Raw genomic sequence first — 21973 nt, 5'->3', positions numbered from 1 at the left:
ACAAAGAAACAAAGAAACAAAGAAACAAAGAAACAAAGAAAGAAACAAAGAAAGAAACAAAGAAAGAAACAAAGAAAGAAAACAAAGAAAGAAACAAAGAAAGAAACAAAGAAAGAAACAAAGAAAGAAACAAAGAAAGAAAGAGCGAGCCCAGGACCAGATGGTTTAGTGGAGAATTCTATCAAATCTTCAAAGAAGACCTAATACCAATACTCTTCAAACTATTCCACAAAATAGAAACATAAGGAACACTACCCAATTCAATCTATGAAGCCACAATTACGCTTATACCTAAACCAAACTTAGTATACATAAGTGACTCCAAACAAAGACCAAACCAAGAAAGAGAACTTCAGACCAATTTCCCTTATGAACATGGATGCAAAAATCCTCAATAAAATATTCTAGCCAACTGAATCGAAGAATACATCAAAATGATCATTCACTATGATCAAGTAGGCTTCTTCCCAAGAATGCAGGGATGGTTCAATATATAGAAATCCATGAACGTAATCCACTACATAAGCAAACTAAAGGGAAAAAAACCCACATGATCATTTCATTAGATGCTGAAAAAACATTTGACAAAATTCAGCACCTCTTCATGTTAAAAGTCTTGGAAAGATCAGGAATTCAAGGCCCATGCCTAAATGTAATAAAAGCAATATACAGCAAACCAGTAGCCAACATCAAACTAAATGGAGAGAAACTTGAAGCAATCTCACTAAAATCGAGGACAAGACAAGGATGCCCACTCTCTCCCTTTCTATTCAATATAGTACTTGAAGTTCTAGCTAGAGCAATTAGACAACAAAAGGAGGTCAAAGGTATACAAATTAGAAAGGAAGAAGTGAAAATATCACTATTTGCAGATGATATGATAGTATATGTAAGTGACTCCAAAACTTCCACCAGAGAACTCCTAAAGCTGATAAACAACTTCTGTAAAGTGGCTGGATATAAAATAAACTCAAACAAATCAGTAGCCTTCCTCTACCCAAAGGATAAACAAGCTGAGAAAGAAATTAGGGAAATGACACCCTTCACGATAGTCACAAATAATATTGTATACCTTGGTATGACTCTAACCAAGCAAGTGAAAGATCTGTATGACAAGAATTTCAAGCCTCTGAAGTAACAAATAGAAGAAGATCTCAGACGATGGAAAGATCTCCCATGCTCATAGACTGGCAGGATTAATATAGTAAAAATGGCCAATCCCCATCAAAATTCCAACTCAATTCTTCATAGAGCTAGAAAGAGCAATCTGCAAATTCATTTGGAATAACAAAAAACCCAAGATAGCAAAAACTATTCTCAACAACAAAAGAATTTCTGGGGGAATCACAATCCCTGATCTTAAGCTCTACTACAGGGCAATAGTGATAAAAATTGTATGTTATTGGTACAGAGACAGGCCAGAAGATCAATGGAATAGAATTGAAGACCCAGAAATGAACCCACACACCTATGGTACTTGACAAAGGAGCTAAAAAAAAAAATCCAGTGGACAAAAAAGACAGCATTTTTAAAAAAATGGTGCTAGTTCAACTGGAGGTCTGCATGTAGAAAAGTGCAAATTGACCCATTCTTATCTCCTTGTACAAAGCTCAAGTCCAAGGGGATCAAGGATCTACACATAAAACCATACACACTGAAGTTTATAGAAGAGAAAGTGGGAAGAGCTTTGAACACATGGGCACAGGAGAAAATTTCCTGAACAGAACACCAATGGCATATGCTCTAAGAACAAGAATTGACAAATTGGGACCTCATAAAACTGCAAAGTTCTGTAAGGCAAAGGACGCCATCAATAGGACAAATCAGCAACCAACAGATTGGGAAAAGATCTTTACCAATCCTACATCTGATAGAGGGCTAATATCCAATGTATACAAAGAACTCAAGAAGTTAGACGCCAGAGAGTCAAATAACCCTATTAAAATTGGGGTACAGAGCTAAACAGAATTCTCAACATCCTTAGTTATCAGGAAAATGCAAATCAAAACAACCCAGAGATTCCACCTCACACCAGTCAGAATGGCTAAGATGAAAATCTCAGGGGACAGCAGATGCTGGGGAGACTGTGGAGAAAGAGGAACACTCCTCCATTGCTGGTGGGATTGCAAGCTTGTACAACCATTCTGGAAATCAGTTTGGCAGTTCCTCAGAAAATTAGACATAGGACCCAGCTATACCACTCCTGGGCATATACCCAGCTGATGCTCCAACATATAATAAGAACACATGCTCCACTTGTTCATAGCAGCCTTATTTATAATAGCCAGAAGCTGGAAAGAACCCAGATGTCCCTCAACAGAGGAATGGATACAGAAAATGTGGTATATTTACACAATGAAGTACTACTCAGCTATTAAAAACAATGAATTAGTGAAATTCTTAAGCAAATGGGGAGAACTAGAAAGTGTCATTCTGAGTGAGGTAACCCAATCACAAAAGAACATACATGGCATGCACTCAGTGATAAGTGAGTATTAGTCCAAAAGTTCAGAATAAACAGGTTACAATTCACAGACCACATGAAGCTCAAGAAGAAGGAACACCAAAGTGTGGGTACTTCAGTTTTTCTGAGAAAGGGAACAAAATTCTCACAGGAGCAATTATGGAGACAAAGTGTGGGACAGAGACTGAAGAAAAGACCATCCAGAGACTGTCCTACCTGGGGATTCATCCTATAAACAGTCACCAAACCCCGACACCATTGTGGATGCCAAGAAGTGCTTGCAGAAAGGAGCCTAATATGGCTGTCTCGTGAGGGGCTCTGCCAGAGCCTTACAGATACAGAGACAGATGCTAGCAGCCAGCCATTGGACTGAGTACGGGATCCCCAATGGAGGAGTAGGAGGACGGACTGGAGGAGCTGAAGGGATTTGCAGCCTCATGGGAAGAACAAAGATGTTGGCCAACAAGACCCCCCAGGGCTCCCAGGGACTAAGCCATCAACCAAGGAGTACACATGGTTCCAGTCACATTTGTGGTGGATGAAGTCCTTGTCTGGCATTGGTGTGAGAAGTCCTTGGTCCTATGAAGGTTTGATAGATGACCTAGTGTGGAGTGGGGGGTAGGTGGGAATGAGTTGAGGGGAGGGGCATCCTCATGGAGGCAGGGGGAGGGAGGATGGGTTGGGGGTTTTCTGGGAGGGAGGGGAACCGAGAAAGGGAATAACATTTGAAATGTAAATGAAGAATATATTCAATAAAAAAATTTACTATATGGAAGATAAAACAGAAATTGAACGTTAAAGGCAGGGTGGTTCTAGGTCACACACACACACACACACACCTCACACCTGAATTTGCCTCCCAGGAATTATCAGAGATAAACATTCACCCTGAGAAATTGAGTAATTAACAAATGGCTATGGAAACCCTGGGACATTTGCTCTTGCATGCCCCCCCCTCCACTGTTGTTTGCACACAGGCCTGAAACTGACCACTATGGCTGTCAGGAGAGAGAGAGCCAAATAAGGCATTGGACTTGCTGCCAGGTCAGCGCAATAGCAACTTCATAGGTGAAAATGCTTCCACAAGAAAGTGGAAATGCCTCAAATTAATCCTTAGACCCGGCACACAATGTAAAGACTACGCCATTGGAGGAAGTAGGTAGAGAAGGGTGAGATCACTGTCCCTGTAACCTGTAAGATGGGGGATTCTTACAGTTTGCTCTGAGACGCTTTGCTGGTATAATGGTACTATGGTCCCAGTTGGTGTCCTAGGGCTTACCAGGAGTCATGACCTCAATGGAGATTGAGTTGAGTGTTGATGGAAGCCCACACATCACATCTTTTCTCTCCCCTCCTCTAAGCCCTGCCCTAGAACCCACTCACCTGTCCCTGTCCCTTTGCTATGTACCTGTTTCTTTTAACTCGGGAAGGACAACTGAAATTTTCCTGTGCTCAGTGGGTTTCCTTCTAAGCGCCCACAAACACAAACACATGGCCCACCAATACAGGAAGACATTTTCCTTCCGAATTCACTGCCTATGGCTAGACTTTTGTGTTTCAGCTGTTCACTAAAAGCTTTACTTTGATGAAACAGTTCTAATCAGAATGTCTGTTATCACCATGGAGAAAATTATTCTCTACAAATCTCTCCCAGAATATGATTGTCAGGTCCTGAGGGGACACGTCTGTTGAGAAATAGCAATAGTATTTCACAAAGAAATTGCTACTCTAAATGTACTACAATCCATTCCTTCCATTTACTGTGGCAAATACCAGTGTGAAAATAATTTGTAATGTTACAGTGTGTGAACAGTGCAGTCCAACAGGAAGTGAGTTTAATGTTCCTTATGCTCATCCTCTACTTGATTGATACCTGATATATGACTTAGGGTTCTCTAAAGGAGCAGAATGATAGAATGAATGTATATAAAATGGAATTATTATATTGGCTTTTATATAATGAATATATACATTAAAATGAGATTGTTTTATTGGCTTACATGATACTATCTGGGTAGTTCAACAACATCTGTCTTCAGTGGAGAGACTGAGAATCCAACAGTTGTTCAGTCTACAAAGGTAGATTTCTCAGCAGCCCCAGTCTGGTGCTGAAGGCCTGAGGATTCCTGGAGAGCTATTGAGCTTCATTTGGTATGGGAAACCTGAAGAGTTTGGTTCAAATATTTATGGAGGACTGCCACAGAAACAGGAAAAGGGGAGGGAGAAAGAAAAATGTCCTTCTACATCGGGCTGCTGCCAGACAGTGCCCCCAAATTAGGACCTAGAGTGAGTCTTCCTGCTTCAATAACCTGACCTAGGAAATCCCTCACAGGAGCACACAACAGCTTGTGTTTTAACTGATTCTAGATCTACTCAGCTTGATAATCAAGACGAGCAATCACAGGTGTTTGGGTCAACATTCAGAGAGGTGGAACTGAGAGACTGAAATACAGTAGTGTTGGGATAATCTCTGTACAGTATGTAAAAGCATCACCTGTCAATAAAGAGCTGAACAGCCTATAGCAAGGCAGGAGAGAATAGGTGGAACTTCCAGGAAGAGAGGGATTCTGGGAAGGAGTCAGATGTAGGGATTCGCCACAGAGATGCAGGAGAATGTGTGAAAAGCCTCTGTCTTTATTTGGGAACTGGGGCAGACAGAAAAGTCCAAATGGTTAGAGAGTGGGAGGAGAAAACGAGAGGAGAAAAAAATTGCCATGGGGAATTGGTGTAAGGTGCTGGCAAGTTTGAAATCTCTAGGCAACCAGCCTGGCTGAAGGCCCAAGGGAGAGCTGATGCTGCCAACCAATTCTGACGGCAGTGTGGGTCAGCACCCCCTTCCCTCTTTAGGCACCTCAGTCTTCTCCTTCCTACGATCTTCAGCTGATTGGATGAGACCCACATAGGTTATAGAAACTGATCTATTTTCTAAAATTGTACAGAGCCATATTGGGGCAGTCTTGCACTTGGTCAGAGTTTGACTTTGGTCAAGGTTAACTTCTCCCAGTTAGCCAGGATCCTTCTCCACCCAGGGTGGAGCGCTCGAAGTAAAGGTTAAGTTCATTGTTCCTCCAGGTCTAGGAATTCCTGAATTAAGCAGGTGACCCACCCAGTTGCCGGAGCAGTCAAGACGAGGACCTCCAAGAGAAGCTAGACAACTTCCACCGGAACTCAGCCTGGAGTCTGGGGGGAAGGGTTTGCCCAAACTGTTAAAAGGTCTGGCGCCATTAAAGTTTCCGGCTTTGATCAGTGAACATTGTCTTAGCCGCACTTCTTTTCGCCCCTCTTCCCTATAACCCCAAAATTCTCTCAACAGGTAACCCGGTTTACATGTGGCTGCTGGCAGCTACATAAAATCTACTGAGGTTAAAGACAGATCTATGACCAAAACCTTGGTTGAAAGTCTAGATGGGGTAATGAAAAATTGACCATGACTAAAACAAATGATAAAGTTTAAAAGAGATAAAGCTGAAGGAAGCATTGCTAGGCTGAATGCTGGCTGCTATGTGCTATCCACAGAGATTTGCAGGAGCTTGGCCTGGCTGGAGCTACCAAGAAGTTGTACTCTGCAAAGGGGAGAGGGAAGTCGGATCAAGATGGCCGCCACTCTCTTCCTCAAGGCCTGTGGTCTCCTCACTGTGCTTTGGATCCCTGCTGGAGCCTTGGTCCGGAGTTGGGTGTTTGAAATTGCTGACTCCAGGAATGAGTCAGTCTCAATAGGAAGAGTCCGCTGGAGCTCTAGGGAACGAGCCAAAGCTTAGCTGTCAGACCAGGGTTTTTAAGTCTCTTTCAGCTCAGACCTGCAACACCACCTTATCTAACACTAGGTTTATCACTCTCCACACACACTCTCCAGACTTGGTCTTCATGGTATCTTTTTAGTCATTTAAAATTGAGGAGTTCACTGAGTCAGGGTGGTTACCTTTATCACATTTTACACTCACACACTCTGGGCTGGGTTACATTTGTGATTTCTTTTATATTGTTTACGTTTATTCCTTACACCCAGCCATTGAAGGAGGAGCCCATATGATACAGCTGCCTGCTAATGTGTCAGCTCATTGTTAGCCAGGAAAGTCTGTTCCTGGCCTGGAGGAGGGCTTCTCTGAAGCAAGCCAGAATTGTATCCTCATTCTGCCCCACGCCTCAGCCCTTAAGCCTGCAGGCAAGAGGACCCATTTCCTCTTTTAAAAAAAAGTCTGAAACAAGAATTTAGTGCCTTCATGGGTGAGTAAAATCAATTTACTAAATATAAATAATTCACCAAGCAGAAAGGGGAGGTCTGATAAACTGCAGTTCATCAAAACAGGCTGCAAAAGACACAGCTAATGGGGTGAATTCACAGTTGAAAGCTGAGAAACACTGTGGACCCCTCTGGGATCCAATCCCTAGTTTCTTAGGGCAGGCATACGTAGAGAGAAGGTTTAGTTATATTTATTCTTAAAATGGAATTTCTGTACATTTTTTATGAGTCTCACATTAAGCAATAAAACCAAAAAGAGAAACAGCTCTATGAGGTATACCTAATCACCTTATGCAAACATTATTTCATATAAGTATTTGTAGTAGGATATTTGATGCCAAACATCATTAGAAAAAGGGAGGGAAGGGGGGAGCTTCTGTATTATAGGCCATTGAGCTGGTTTGGAATATAAAATAGTGGACCCTACTACCAAGAGCAAGAGGAAACAAAACAAACAAAAACACCCCCGAAACAAACAAACAAACACACAGAGCAGGTATAAGCTGAGGTCACTCTGTCCATAGAGATTTACATATATTAGCATAAGTTCCCCAGGCCACATTCTAGGGCATCTTGAGCCCCAAACTATTTCCTTCTAACTCTTTCTAAGGGTCTTTCTTGAAGGTGCTCCCTGGTTTGTATGGGACACTTCCCCATATATAGTCTATCTGAGATATTCCCTTAAATCAGGTGGCACTAACCCAAGTGTAATCAATGTCAAGGCTAGAATTGTGGTAACTGCTATGGGAAAGTCCACAGTGGATATGGCTCTCCTAGGTGGTAAGCAGCATTCTTCCTTGCGATGATCAAGAGCATCCCCAGTGAAATGTTTTGTAGATCTCTTCTTACCACTCATTGGCACTCAAATTCTTGACAATTTCTTAGAAGTCCCTGATAAGGATTATGGCCAGGACCATGCATTCGCAGATCACAGTTGTGCTAGTTTGCATACAACTTCACTAGCTCCTTCCTGCCTGCCTTCTTCCTTCCTGTTTTACATTCACATAGTAGATTCCCTTTCCCAAAGAAATGCTCTACAAGAAACTGGTTTGAGAGAGGAACAACGCTCAACTGTTTTGAAATTAAGCAAAAGCTTGCTTACTTTTATTAATGATGATTTAAAAATGAATCCAGAGTTAGGAATAGGACATCTTTTTCACCAAATTAAGAGGGGGTTGGGAAATTCATCAATGACAGGATCTCTTTCTTGAGTGTCCTCTCCTCTAGGACTATCCTAACATTTTGAGCTCCCAGTCACCAGCTCTGGTCCAGAAGTTAGAAATCCAGGGTTCTCCCCACTCTTCTACCATCCCTCATCTGTTGATATATTTAGCTCATGTTCAGTGACATTGCTGGGCTACTAATTATAATAGTAAAAGACCAAATACGATATACATTAACTAAGTAGTTAAATGAGATTTATTTGCATTTATGTCCTTGATAACCTGTTCAGATGCAAAGACATATGCCCTTTCCTTAGCTGCTTAGAATTCTCAATGTCTTCTAGTAGCCACTCCTACCAATGCTCCCAGCCTTCCATGGAAGAGACAGGGTGGCAAATGCTTGGTCCATCTTTGCCATAAACAAACTCATTGAAGGTTTGTAAGTAGAAAAATAGCATGTTTCTTCCTAATACAGAAAGTTCTCTTGCACTAGAGCAAGAATAGGTGGAAGGTAAAAATGTCAGATGTCATAGTCATTGAAGTGGGTAGAAAGAGGCAGAATGAGACCGTAGTGAGAGGCAGGTTCTGCTAGATCTGAGGGCAGTTAACTGTGGACTCTGAGCTCTGTGGAAGTGTCTAGAATGGCTTGCTAGAAAGAAGACGGGAAGAGAAACAATGGGCTTCACATGCATCTCAGGTTTGCTGTTGTTGTTTTATTCGTTTGGGTTGTTTGTTTAATTACTTGGTGCTTTGGTTATTTTCTAAGCAAATGTGTGCACAAATGCTCCCGCCATAGACCAGAAGGGGAAGATTTGAAACCTCCTTCCACTTCCTTCTCTCCTCCTTTGCCTTTGGGTTGGCATCCAGACCAAAGTATTTTTTTGCCCTCAAGAAATGCAAATGAGCCAACTTGGAAGGGTCAGGAAGTTTAGTACTTCTGGCCTATCTGCCGTTTTTGATGGAAGGCCTTCCAGGCAAAGCCAGCCTTCCTCTTAAATTGTAAAGAAGTCATTGCAGGGTTGGGGGCAGTCTACGTGGGGTGTACCATGGTGTGTGTGTGTGTGTGTGTGTGTGTGTGTGTGTGTGTGTGTGTGTTTCCATATAGTTCCCAATATCACAGAGTTATGTACTTTGGCCTAACAGTCAGTCTCTCTTCAAGGAGTTTGTCTTGTTGATCTATTTAGCTCATGTTCAGTGATATTGTTGGCCTATTAATTATAACAGCAAAAGACCAAATATGATATACATCAACTAAGTGGTTAAATGAGATTTATTTGCATTTATGTCATGTGATAAGCTGTTCACAGATTTATTGACTACTTGGGAAGTAGGTGCACATATCTTTTGAATATGTGCAGCTATTTCCCAATATGCCTGTAGTGTTCTATCTATGAGGTAAACCTTTCCCGCACCCATGCTGGTCTGTCAACTGCTTCGGTCTTCTGCGGGCAGTCATATTGTTGAGAATTCTTGGAAACTGCACCCCTGTCATATCCAAGAGACACTCTTTTACAGAAGTCCTGTTTCTGTGCCCTCTTCCCTGGTGTTCCGACAGCCTTTTGTGTTGAGGACCAGTTACAGATGTCTCATTTGGGGCAGTCACTTGCTCCCCGCGTTTTGGCAGATCTCTATAATAGCCTCCATCTACGGCAAAAAGAAGTGTCTTTGATGAGTAACCAAAGATACACTTATCCCCAGAAATGTAAGAATACGCCCCCCCCCAGAAGGGCCTGGACATAGAAGGACAGCCTAGTACTTCTTCATGTCAAACACTTTTGGGTGATATTTCAAATGTATACATGCTTTAAAGGAAATACAAAAGCTCTAATTTTGCTGGGTTGTTTGTAAAATTAAAAACAAAAAACGAAAAAAAAAAAACCCTAATAATTGGAATTTTCCTTAGCATAGTTACAGTCGCTGCAATATTTTCTTGACTTAATTTTGCTGTAGGTACCCACTCCACGCACGTACACCACGGACATACGTGCACATGTCTAATCAGCCCACACATCTCTGGTTAATGTCTAATTTGGTCTTTCAGCAACTTACAAATTCAGCTCTCTCTCTCTTTCTCTTTCACAACTAAGTTAAGAGATGATTCATGACCTTGTATGACAACTGTGGGTGATTTGCCTGTTAACTTAGCACGTGAGGATAGAGAACTGGCCTCAAAACCCTTTTGGCTTCGACATGAAAGTAAGATGGCGGCGTCCTTTACGTCAGTGGTAGAGTCGTCCTCATATTTCAAGCCATGTGTTCAACTTCGTGTAGAAAATAAATAAAACTAAAATTGAAAAGAAATCCCGGAAGTACAGAGTTCACAGGATGGAGAACGAATGCACTTCCGGCAGAGACGGAATTGGACAGACCAAGGAAGAAGCTTGGCGATCTGCTGCTCTCAGAGTCTCTAATTTGAATAAATCTTTGATACATTGGGGCCTTCAGGTGACATTCCTGAGCGCTGCAGCTTATTCGCTTTGATATCTGAAATAATACTGGCTCAGAACCCTTGGCTCTCGTAGAAATGAAGGGAGAGAGGTTAAAGGGATGACTCGGTGGTTAAGAGCACTGGGTCCTCTTTCAGAGGACCTGGTTCAATTCCCAGCACCCAGATGAAGGCTCACAACCCTCTGTAACTCCAGTTCTGGAGAGATCTGATACCCAATTCTAGCTTCTTCCCCAGGCATCAGGGAATGTGTATGGTATATTGATATTCATGTAGGCAAAACATCCATACAGGTAAAAAATAAATGAACATTTTTTTAAAATTAATAAATGAAGGTTAAGTAGGGGTCTGAGATTTGGGTTGTTGTTCATTCTTAGTGCCATAGTTGGGCCCTAAATCCTGCCACATTTGGATCTTCAATGTCCCCAAAGAACTGCCATTGAAAGAAACAGCTGTGATCTCAAAGGAATAAAATAAATAGTTTATCCTGGAGCAAGTCTGAATGACCATGGCCTGGGAACATACATTTAGATATGTTCAAATATAATGTCCCCACATGAAAGCAGTGTGTGGGGTTTTATAGTCACAGAACAAAGAAAGCCATAAATCAGGACGATTTTAAAATACATTAGCGGGCACATCAGAGAGGCAGTTAAAGCAAGATGAAGAAATCGCTCCTATGCTGTCTGGTAACATGCTTAGCTTTGCGGCTGGCGGAAGCAAGAGATCTGCTAAGTTAATAGATTCCAAACGGTTTTTAATCTATTAGTCATAGGATGCTAGTTCTGACATAGAGGTGGGTAAGCAATGACTGTTTAGGGAGCGAAAACTAGCCAGAGAAGGGTAGTACCAGGACCTCTCCACATGACGAAGTTCTCATCAGTCAACCTGTCTTCGCGACATAGCCGCTCTCCAGGGATTTTCATCACACAGCATGTGTTAAAGCTGTGACACGCAGCTTACTGCTTTGGGGAGTGGATGTAAACTACAAGAGCAAGACCTCTGGGGAAATCCTTCGCCCACTAGAGATGTATTCTTGAAACTGATGCTGGACCCACCGCCTCCTTTTTATCTCCTAGCGTCTCAGCCCCTGGGCGAACAGGCTTCCTCCACACACATTTCTACCACACTATTCTACCTCACCTCAAGTCCAAAAGCAACAAGACCAACTGGCCATGGAATTAACCTCCAGACTGTCTTTCTTCTTTTTTAAGTCGGTTACCTCCAGTATTTTGATACAGTAACAGGAAGCTGAGGAACAGGCTTAGGCAGTAGGAAGCCAGATGGGTTTAGATAGAGATTTCTAAATACTTAACTAGGCATGATAACACAAGCCTATAAACCCAGAACTCATGAAACTAAAGCAGGAAGAAAGCAAATTCAAGGTCAGTCTATACTTCATAGATGGTTTGAGGCCAGCCTGAGCTAAAGCAGCAAGATTCTAATTACTTGGGAATTCTGAGCGATGTTCCTGATTATTCTGCTGTCATCTTCCAGTTAGAATTATTCGAGAGCCTGCTTTTCATTATCGGCAGCATTTATTTCTCTTTTCATGGCTCCCCTGTTAATAGAGGCGCACTGCTGTCTATGGGATTTCCCAGTCCTGACCTAGAATCATTCATTGAACAAAGTCTAGCAAAAGGTGTGGTCTGCATAGCTTGGGCTGTAGATGCTGTTGGGAAAGGGAGTTGGCTGGGTTTTTAAAGTTTTGCAGAGCACATGCAAGGATTTGTTAACACCACAGTTGGTCAATTGAAAACATTCGCAAATTGAAAACATTCCCAAATACCCCTGGCTGCTGGAATAAAAGCTAAATATAGGAATAGATTCCACATGTGCAAAAACTCAAAATAGCATCAAACAAGAGACGGAGCAGTGTGTCTTGGCTAGACCCTGTCTGTAAATCTTACCAAGCAAGCAAGAAAATATCTCCTAGAAGATCTTATCCCAATTTAGGATCCAGATACCTTGGTCAATTGCTGTGATACATACACATACACACACACACATACACACACACATATACACATACACATATATATGTAGATATACACATACATGTATATGTATATGTATATATGTATATACACATATAAATACATATATTCATTGAGATATGTAAATATGTTTATAAATATATATCATCATATGTTATAACAATATATGTTATATAAATATATTATATATGTTAAATATATATTCATTGAGAGATGTCGTAGATTTGTTCTATGAGTCGTTAATGACTGGTCCGTCATTCAAAATGCTACATGAAACACTCTTCCATGACAAGATGCTAAGCAGTACAGAGTAGGCTGTGGTGAGGCTGAAGAGAAGGGACTCGCAACACTTTTGGTGATACAGATTTGTAATTCCAGTGCTTACAAGATGGGGATGTAAGCTTGGGTTTTCAAGGTCACCTTCAGTGGTACAGTGAGCTCAAGGCCAGTCTGAGCTGTATAGAAGACTCTATCCTAAAACATAGAAGACGATGGAGCAGGATCCTGAGTGAAATGACTAAGGAAAGGGCCCTCAAATTCAGGAAGTCACTTTGGAGTGGGACGTGTGCCATTGCAGCCAGGAGGACCAGAGCCACACAGTTGAGCCAGCCTCTGATGAAGGCAAGGTTGTTTGAGTGGTAAAGAGTAATGGTGACTCGGCAAACTGGGCACTGTCTACTGCGTTGCTCAAAGTCTCTAAGCTGCAACAGCAGAGTTAGGAGGTCAGCACAGAGAGAGTGTGGTCTAGAGCTATTTTCGAAACAGTCATCGCCCCACTAGCCTTGGCTTCCTTGGGAAGAGTGAGAACATCTGGCCAAAGTTACTAGCTCTTAGAATTCTGGCACCAAGTGACCCACTGTCTGGACCATTTTGTATGTCTGTCAGATGTGTGTTTTCCAATTCCAGAGACCAGGATAGCTATGGGCAGTGAACATTTCTGCTGGTGGCTGTGTGAGTTGATATTATAATTCACAGAACTATCACCCGTACTCAAAGTTCCATGCTAGGTCAACTGCCACCTTTAACTATGACCCTACCACCTCAACTCTCACAGGCGAATCACCTTGGGACCTGGGGGAAAGCCAATGACTCTTTCTAAATCTGCACAGAGAAGTCAGGTCCTATGTGCAGGCTCCACTCTAGCTAATAAATCCACAGACCATGTGCACAAGAATTTGAGAAGATAGGAACTATGAGAAAAGCATGCTTTAGAAAAATATGGCATGTCCATGAAGGGCTGAGATTAGTGTAGATGAGGCTCCTCCACTGCCTGAACTCCACAAGGCAAATGAAAGAGGAAATGTTTCGAAGCCAGTGACATTCTAGAGGTAATTTGGAAGCACTGAGGAGACCCAGACATTCTTACGTTAGGAAAATGAAACTGATAAACATCTGGATTTTTATCTCACGATAGAGTCAAAAACCTGACTCTGGGCTGGCAAGATGGGCTGTGGACTGTAAGCACAACTTCTGGGGACTCTGTGATCCAGGGTTGGCTGTGGGCATGGTATTGTGCCCACATGGTTCAACTGTGGGCAGGGAATGTGGTTGTTTATGACTGTTCTGACAGTGCTTGGCTCTGGGCAGAGAGAAGGGCTGTGTGCTCTGGCCTGGGAGGTGTACAAAAGTAGCAGAAAGATTTCTCAGGTGCTTCGAAGTCACTGTGGGGCTTGTTTTCTGTCTGTTTTAGAGGGTGGATGAGCCCATGCAGGGTCTCAAGGTCTGGCTTCTGCCTGTAGCTGTACAGGCAGGGCTGGCTCTGCTGTGTCTAAGAAGCATGTAGAAAAGGTCTGATAGCTAGCCACCCTCTCAAGTGGAGTCTTGTCTCCCACATGGCTGCATGGCTGCTTTCTAGACTCAAGGAAAAGACTGGTAATGAAAAACAACCTCAGCAGTAGCAAGTCAGAAACCAAGGCTATCTTCACAAGTGCCAGGACTGTCCATAGCTTTGAAGATGGCCGTTGCTCTTTTCACCTGTCAGGGCCTCAGTTTCCCCTTCTATAAAATTGGACTAATTAGCCTTCTCCTACCCTGGCTTTCAATCCCAGGATTTCATTAGACAAAATAACAGCAAAGCCGTTTTTATGATTTATTTCAATGATCCAGGTTCTAGGATAGTGTCAAGATCATAACCTTCGGCAAAGTCAATAAAGAGACCACTCACATCCCTCCAAACAACTGCAAAACAAAACCCAAGTGTGGCAGAAGTGAAATATAAGGTCTTAGTGTGGGTGCTGCGGCCCCTGGGTGGGGCCGTGTGGACAGTGAGGGAGGCTTCCACAGCATCCTAATAGTATGAGTGCTGGTGTCCACTGGCAAGACATGTGACACAAAGTAGACGATCCTAGCAAACTAGTGGGACCTCAGCATGGGCCTGGAACAGGACAGAGGCTTCTTGCGGTCTTTGCGGAAGTCCCATCATGCACTGGCGGCCGGACACCTCCCCATACTGACTGGGGTAGTTGGCTACTTCAGAGCTCATGTCAATTCCCCATTGGCCCAAAGACTTATATCAAAACGCTTGCGGCGGTGGCGGCGGTGGCAGCGGTGGTGGCACAATACAGTAGGTCTGCACCTCGATGCTGGTCTCTGGAATCTGTTTCCCACCTTGGCGACTCCTCCCTCACCCCGCTCCAGGATCCCGGTTCCCACATTTTAGATCTGACAGAAACATAAATCTATGTTTCATCCTTTCTTGTCTGCACACTAACTCCATTTTCTTACTTTGTTTAAACCCTGAGCATTTTGCTTTGCCAATTTCAAGCAGGTATACAGTGCATTCTCATTATTCTCATGACTTATCCTCTCTTGTCTCCCCCACCCGCATCCTCCCTATAAATCTCTTCCTCACATTCATGGGGTTTTCCTTTATTTTGTGATCTGCTGAGTTTAATCAGGTCCATCTGGTCGACCATGGGTTTGGAACTATCTGCCCGAGGCTGGTGGGCTCCCTGTAGGTACAAAACTAAAAACAATGACCATCTGCTGGTAGCAAATAGTTCAGTGGAGAAGGGTAGGGCCCCGTGAGCCCCTCCCCCCTCCTGTCCACGACAAACTGTTGACAGAGCCACACTTGTGCAGGCCCAGAGCAGGTAGCCACAGATGTACCAACATGATGGTTGTCATGCTCAGATGGTGTCTGTCACCCTTCTCCTCAGCATATGGGTCGTACCTTCATTCTCTTCCCTCTTCATCATGTTCTCTATACCTAAGAGGGAGTGGCATTGATGTCCTGTTTAGGGCTGAACCCTCAACCAGCACCGATTCTCAGCACCTTCAGAAGCCACGAGTTTGCACATTTTTCTACCCGTTCCCAACACAAAAACAGGCTCTTTTGATGAAAGCCGAGAGTGTGGCATTTGTCTATGGGTATAAACATAGATATTTGGAAAAACGATGTAATGCTGTGTCGGTTTCATCAGACAACAGCAAGCTCCCCACGGGCGCCTCTGACGTTCCCACCCATGTTAATTTGAACTGAAGGGAGTTGGGACTTTTCAGAATCCATAGTTGAGGCAGCAAGCAGACTAGAGCCGGGGCACGCCAGACAAGCTTGAAGCAAGGTTGTGGTTGAGCCATTCCACAAACAGACTGGCCATAAAAGATAAGGGGCATGCCTGGGAAAACTCCTATGGGTCAGACACTATCTGGACTGGAGTCTCCTGTCTCCTGTCCTTAGATGCAGTTTAAATGACCTTCCTGCTAACAAAAATAAACCGCCCTCCTACATTGCTGACGGCCCGATCTGCACGTATGCCAAAAAAACCCACCCTGCGCGCCAGAATCCCCCGCCAATGTTTGAATCAGCAAATCATGTGTAACCGCGCCAAACCCCCCTGACAACCCCCCTGACTTTTCCTATATAAACCCCTAACTTTTGAGCCTCAGGGTCAACTCCTCTGTCTCCTGTGAGATACATGTTGGTTCAGAGCTCTGATAATAAACTACCTCATGCATTTGCATCAAGTCAGTCTCTTGAGTTTCCTTGGGTGTACACTATCCCGAGAATAGAGTGGGGGTCTCCCCAAAAGGAGGTCCTACAGAATGGGTTTGCAGCACCGAGCCAGGGTTCCCTTCTGCAGGGAACCCTGCCTCAAATCCAATCAGGCGAGCAACAGTCGGCTGCTCCTGAAAGAGCCTTAGCCTCAGAGAAAGGCAGATTAAAACTACTATGAAATCCTATCTCATCCCAGTCAAAATGGCTTCCTCAAGAGTACGAATGACAGAAATGCTGCTGTAGCTGCTGGAACAAGTGGGAATTAGCGCAGCCAAATTCGGGTGCTCAATATAGATAGATAGATAGATAGATAGATAGATAGATAGATAGATAGATAGATAGATCTACCATGTAGCTCAGCCATAGCGTTCTCTAGGCAAGTCCCCAGAGGACTCTCTATCCCCTACTGAGACACTCGCACATCTTGCTTATCGCTGCTCTGTCCAACAGCGAGGGTGTGAAATTAGCTTGGGAGTCCATCAACTGAAGAATGGACGGTAAAAACATGGTATAGAGACACAATAACATTTTATTAATCTGTAAAGAAAATGAAATGATAACAAGTTCAGGCAAATAGATGGATCTGGAAAAAAAAACCAGCATGAATCAGCCAGGGCCCAGAGGACAAACATCACATGTTTTCTCTCGTGTGTGGATCTTAGCTTTACACCTTCAGCTGCCTGTGTTTAACTTGGAGTAACTGTGGAAGCCGGGAACCTAGGAGAGGGATATTGTGACAGGTTTTATTAAGGGAGTAGGGACAGTGAGGCACAGATAAAATTTCTGCAGAGAGGAAACATGATGGAGATTTAAGCAGGGAGAGTGGGGGACAGGGGAACCAGTAGGTCAGGAGAAGGGTCAGCCTTAATAAAGCGAATATAGAAAGCTGTGTGCAAACCCCACTGTCTGGTAATCTAATTAAAAATATAAGTTTTAGAAAGAGTGAGAAGACCAATACACTGCCCATCTAAAAGTTCTCATACCAGGTGTGGGCTACTTCCATGTGAAGTGTTTGTCAGGGAGATCCCAGAGCCCACACACACACACACACACACACACAAACCAACACAGGCTCTTGCCAATCCCCTTGGTTCATCAGAATCAGACCGTTAGACTCCATTGCTAAAGAGACCTTATACCTTGGTTTAAAGGTTTAGAGAAACCAAGCTGGAAGCTTCCTTCTTGCTGATAAGCTTCCCTAGTGCTGGGAGAAGCTGTGCAAGCTGCTGGTGAAGAAAGACTTGGACCGTCTCACCACCTGTAAGTGCTGTGAACTTCAGTATCAATCTGCCAGGCAAGATGTCTTGGTCTCAAATGTCTATTGCAGTGTATGCTTGACTTAGGCTATATATACATCAGTACAGAAGCGTAGGCAGAGACTTCATTCTACCTCTGTCATTCAGCAAACACGCTGGCTACTTTATCTGTTTGGTTACCTCTGTTACAGATATTTCTCAGAATATCTGGCCCATGGGTCTTGTGGGGTTTGTGGGAATAGGGGGACAGAGATGGAGGGGAAACCCAAATCAATCCATGCCATTCAGACCTCATATCTAGATGCTTCCTCAGAACATAATCATTGGTATGTCAGAATCTTCTCTCCCTTTGTTATCAGTAACTGGGAGGACATGCTGAGCCCAGGGTCAACTAGTAGAGGATCAAATTACTGAGAAAAGACAGAACTAGATGAATAGATATGAGAGATCCCAGCATCAAAGAGAATAAATTAAAAAATTATCACTCTCTGATATTAGGGAAATGGCTCAATAAAGTGCTTTCCTCATAATCATGAGGACCTACGTTCAGATCCTCAAACCCCACGTATGCCAATAGTCAAGCCAGCCTATGTAACTCAAACAGGAGCCCCAGGGCATGCTGGTTGTCCAGAGTAGCTAAAACTGCCCAGTTCGATGTGCCAATAAATAAAATGAAAAATGATCAAGGAAGTCATCTAGCATCAACCTCAGCTGATCAGATCAATCATCACGTGTGAATACACGTGTCCACATACTACCCCCCCCCACATGTGTACATATGATAGAATGGTAGGGAAAGACATCATTTTCTACACATTCTAAGATTCTGGTTTTATTTCCTCTTGAAATCCCTTCAGTCTTCCTGGCCTGAGACCTTGGTCTTGACCCAACCCTTTCTTTTCCCAAGCCAGTTTCTCTTAATGGAAGCTAAACAGTATCTGGCAACCCTCACCCACTGTGGCTTCCTGTGACTCCACGAGTTGGAGACTTTGCTTCCTTGTTTGTAAACTTGAGCAGCCAGCTTATGGTCTGAATATGAATGGTTCCTCTGGGAGTCATGCTTTGAGGCTTACTCCCCAAGAGGCGACATTATTTTGAGAAGTTGTGGAAACTCTGGAAGGAAGAGCCTAGCTAGAGGGAGTTTGCCATTACGGATGTGACTTTAAAGCAGATCAGAACTTCCTTGTGCACCGTCTATCTGTTTTCTGTCCACAGTGGTATGAAGAAGTGCTTTCCTCACATTCTCCTACCATCCTGATTCTGCATCAAGCACAGAGGCCAAGAAACCATGGACTGAACCCTTAGTAACCATGAGCCAAATGGTCTGCCCTTTTGTCAGCAACGAAATAGTGAACACATATGTGTATTCCTTCATGTCTTTCCTGGCATTCTGATTGCATAAAAGGCTTCTACAAGACAAAGTGGGTTTAAGTCATAGTGAGTCTCTTCCTTTCCCCACAGGTAACCAGACTTAGACCATACCAAGTCATGCCAGTCAGTGGAAACAGCTTCACTATCTTTTGTTTTAGTGGAGACTACTGAAACCTTAGTGGTGCCTTCCAGAACCCAGTGTATAGCCTGGAAAAGTGGGCTTCTGGTTCTCATTCATCTGGCCTGCACTCAGTACTGCCAAAGGGAGGCAGGACATGAGCTCAGACCCACACGGTTCTTGCCTTTGTGCTCTGTTACTGTGGCCAGGTGTGTGTTTCTAGCTCTAGCAGGCTTGTCAGAACTGGGAGCTGGGGTTTCAACACTACCATGGCCTCTAAGTGTTTGCCTAATTCTCTCTTTTGCCTCCTTGGTATAGGTAGAATGTGAAGAGACTTAAAAGTCAGCTCAAGACACCTTAAGACCAAGTTCTCAGCACAAAGGAGATTTATTTACCCCAGAAGGACAAAGGACAGAGACAAGAGACAAAGACAGGAGATAGAGGAAGAAGAAGAAGGGGGAAGGGAACAAGGGGGAGGGAGAAAATGGACAAGGGAGAGGGGAAAGGGATATTTTCTGGGGAAGGGGTGTGGGGGAATGATAACAAACAACTGTCTCGGGATAGAGAGGAGACAGACGTGGCCCATAGGAAAATGGTAGTTTATAAAGATAAAAGAGGAAACCCCGTGTTAGGATAGAGTGTTTAATTTTAATTGGACATGTTAATTAAGTGAGCTGAAAGGGACTTTTGATTGCTGGACTTCAATACATTGATAGTTGGACCTTGGTAGTCAGTCTGAGGAGGAGGAAGTGGCATAATAGGGCATGGACCTTGGCTAGCTTTAGGAATGTAACCTAACAGTTTTTAGCACGGTGGTGGGAATGGGGGCAAGGCCTCCCAGAGCCAGGTTTGCCATGCTAGGGATGGCTAGAGTCCTTCAGAATCAATGTTCAGGATCATTACAGTTTCCAACTGGAGTTTCCGTTGCACAGACATCCTGAAACAACCTATGCCTGCCTCTAATGTGTGTGGCATTTCACAAGCGCCATTGTGTCTGCCACAGAAGAATGCTGTATGGGTGGCCCAGTGGTGTCTCGTTTTGGTGTCTAGCCATTGAGACACGGGGAAGAAAGAGTATACTGCAGCTGGGAGGAATTGAATCAGACCAAAACCACAGCACAACAACAACAGAAGGTCTTCCCTAGGGTGGCAAGACAGGAGTCCAGGCTACAAGGGACAATGTGTTAACAAAATCTTGATATTTTTAGAATGAGCAGACAGCTTCCTCTTGGGTACTATTAGAAAAGCATCCCCGTTTATAGGCTCAGGAATAGATTGGATGACATTTCAGTGTCCCTCCCATTCCTAGGACAATGACAGCATCTCCATTAGAGGTTCCCTCTGCCGCTATTATACCAACTTCCAACAAGCCTTGCTTTCCTATAAATGCCTGAAAAGGTCCACACATTAAAATATTATCTTATTATTTTATGCGCGTGAGTGTTTTGCCTGTGTGAATGTCTATGCACCACCTTCTAACTTAGTGTCCATGGAAGCCAGAACTGGGTGATAGATCTCCTAGGACTTGCTTGAGTTACAGACAGTTGTGAGCTGCCATGTGAGTGCTCAAGATTGAACCAGAGTTCCTCTGCAACAGCAACCAGTGCTCTTAACCACCGAGCCATCTTTCCAGCCGCAAAGTACGTTTTTTTTAGGCAACTCTAACTTTACTCTTTCCCATACAGCCCTCACTACCAACTCATTTCACCAGGAATCCATATCCTTACTTACAAGAGAACCCCTAACATCGAGACTACATGAAGTGAGCAGGAAGATGAATCCCCTCTGCTGTCTGAACTGCTGCCCTATCACCAGGCATGGGCAGCTCCACATTCCTCACCAAGGCGTTCATGTCGCCTAACCTCACTACAGTGTTGATGGATCCTAAAATCTGTCCTCCTAGATGCCCCACAGAGGCTTCCTGAGCAATAGGCACTCTAGTGTGACCTCCATCCACCCAAGGGCAGGAGGAAACTACTAAATGGTACAGCCAGCTGGGCAGTAGATAAACCACCCAGGTCTCCCAGTCTGGTAATAATCAATGTCCATGCAGCTTGGTCTCCGACCTACAAATAGAACACACTCATTCTTGTAAGATGTTTTCATTTGAAAAAGCATTTGGTGAGAGGAAAGGACCCAGGGCAAGGCCTTTAGGAAGCATCACCTTCGTTATCACCTTGAGTCAGAGTTTCCTCGCACAAGAATGTATGCATCTCCAGAAAGTACGTGTCTTTCAGTTCCCCTTCTGTTTGTTCCCACAGTCATTTCCCTTATCCAAGGCGAGGGACCCAAAGAGCACTAACACTACTTAGTGACTAGCACTCAGCTTGAAAACTGGCTCTAGCCTCTTCTCTCTGCCATCTTTACCCATGCACCACACACAGGCCAGAGTTTCTTCCTAACCCATGCTCCTCATTGGACAACATGGCTAGCTCCTTATGGGAAGGCCCAGAATTGATAGGTCCATGTCAATAGCCTGCAGATGAACCTTGTCCAACATCTTCTCTAACCTCTGTCTACCAACATGCCACCAACAAGCTCAGAGGAAGTTGGTCACTAGGGATGTGCCTTTCAAGCAAATCAGAACCTCATCACACTGCCCTGTCTCTGTTTTCTGTCCACAGTAGTGTGAAGAAGTGCTCTCTTGTGATCGTGATAGTGATCACCCAAGAACGTGAAACCAAGAAACCATGGGTTGAGTCCTCTGGAACTACCCCTAGCTCAGAATGTGTTTCCATAACCAGTAGACCTTGCCTACCCTGAGCCACTTTCAAAGTTCCGCCCATTCTTCTTATTAGCAAAGTCTTGTTTGTTCATTGGGTTTTGGCTTAAATGTCATCTCATCTTTCCCTCTTTGCTAACTTTGAGTTAATTAGGCTTTCCTCTCTTTTTAGATCACTTTCTTTAAACGTCATTTATAA

Source organism: Apodemus sylvaticus, chromosome 18, assembly GCF_947179515.1.
Source record: "Apodemus sylvaticus chromosome 18, mApoSyl1.1, whole genome shotgun sequence".
Taxonomy (NCBI): Eukaryota; Metazoa; Chordata; class Mammalia; order Rodentia; family Muridae; genus Apodemus; species Apodemus sylvaticus.
The sequence above is the reverse complement of the archived record's forward strand: the minus strand, read 5'-3'. Positions refer to the sequence as shown.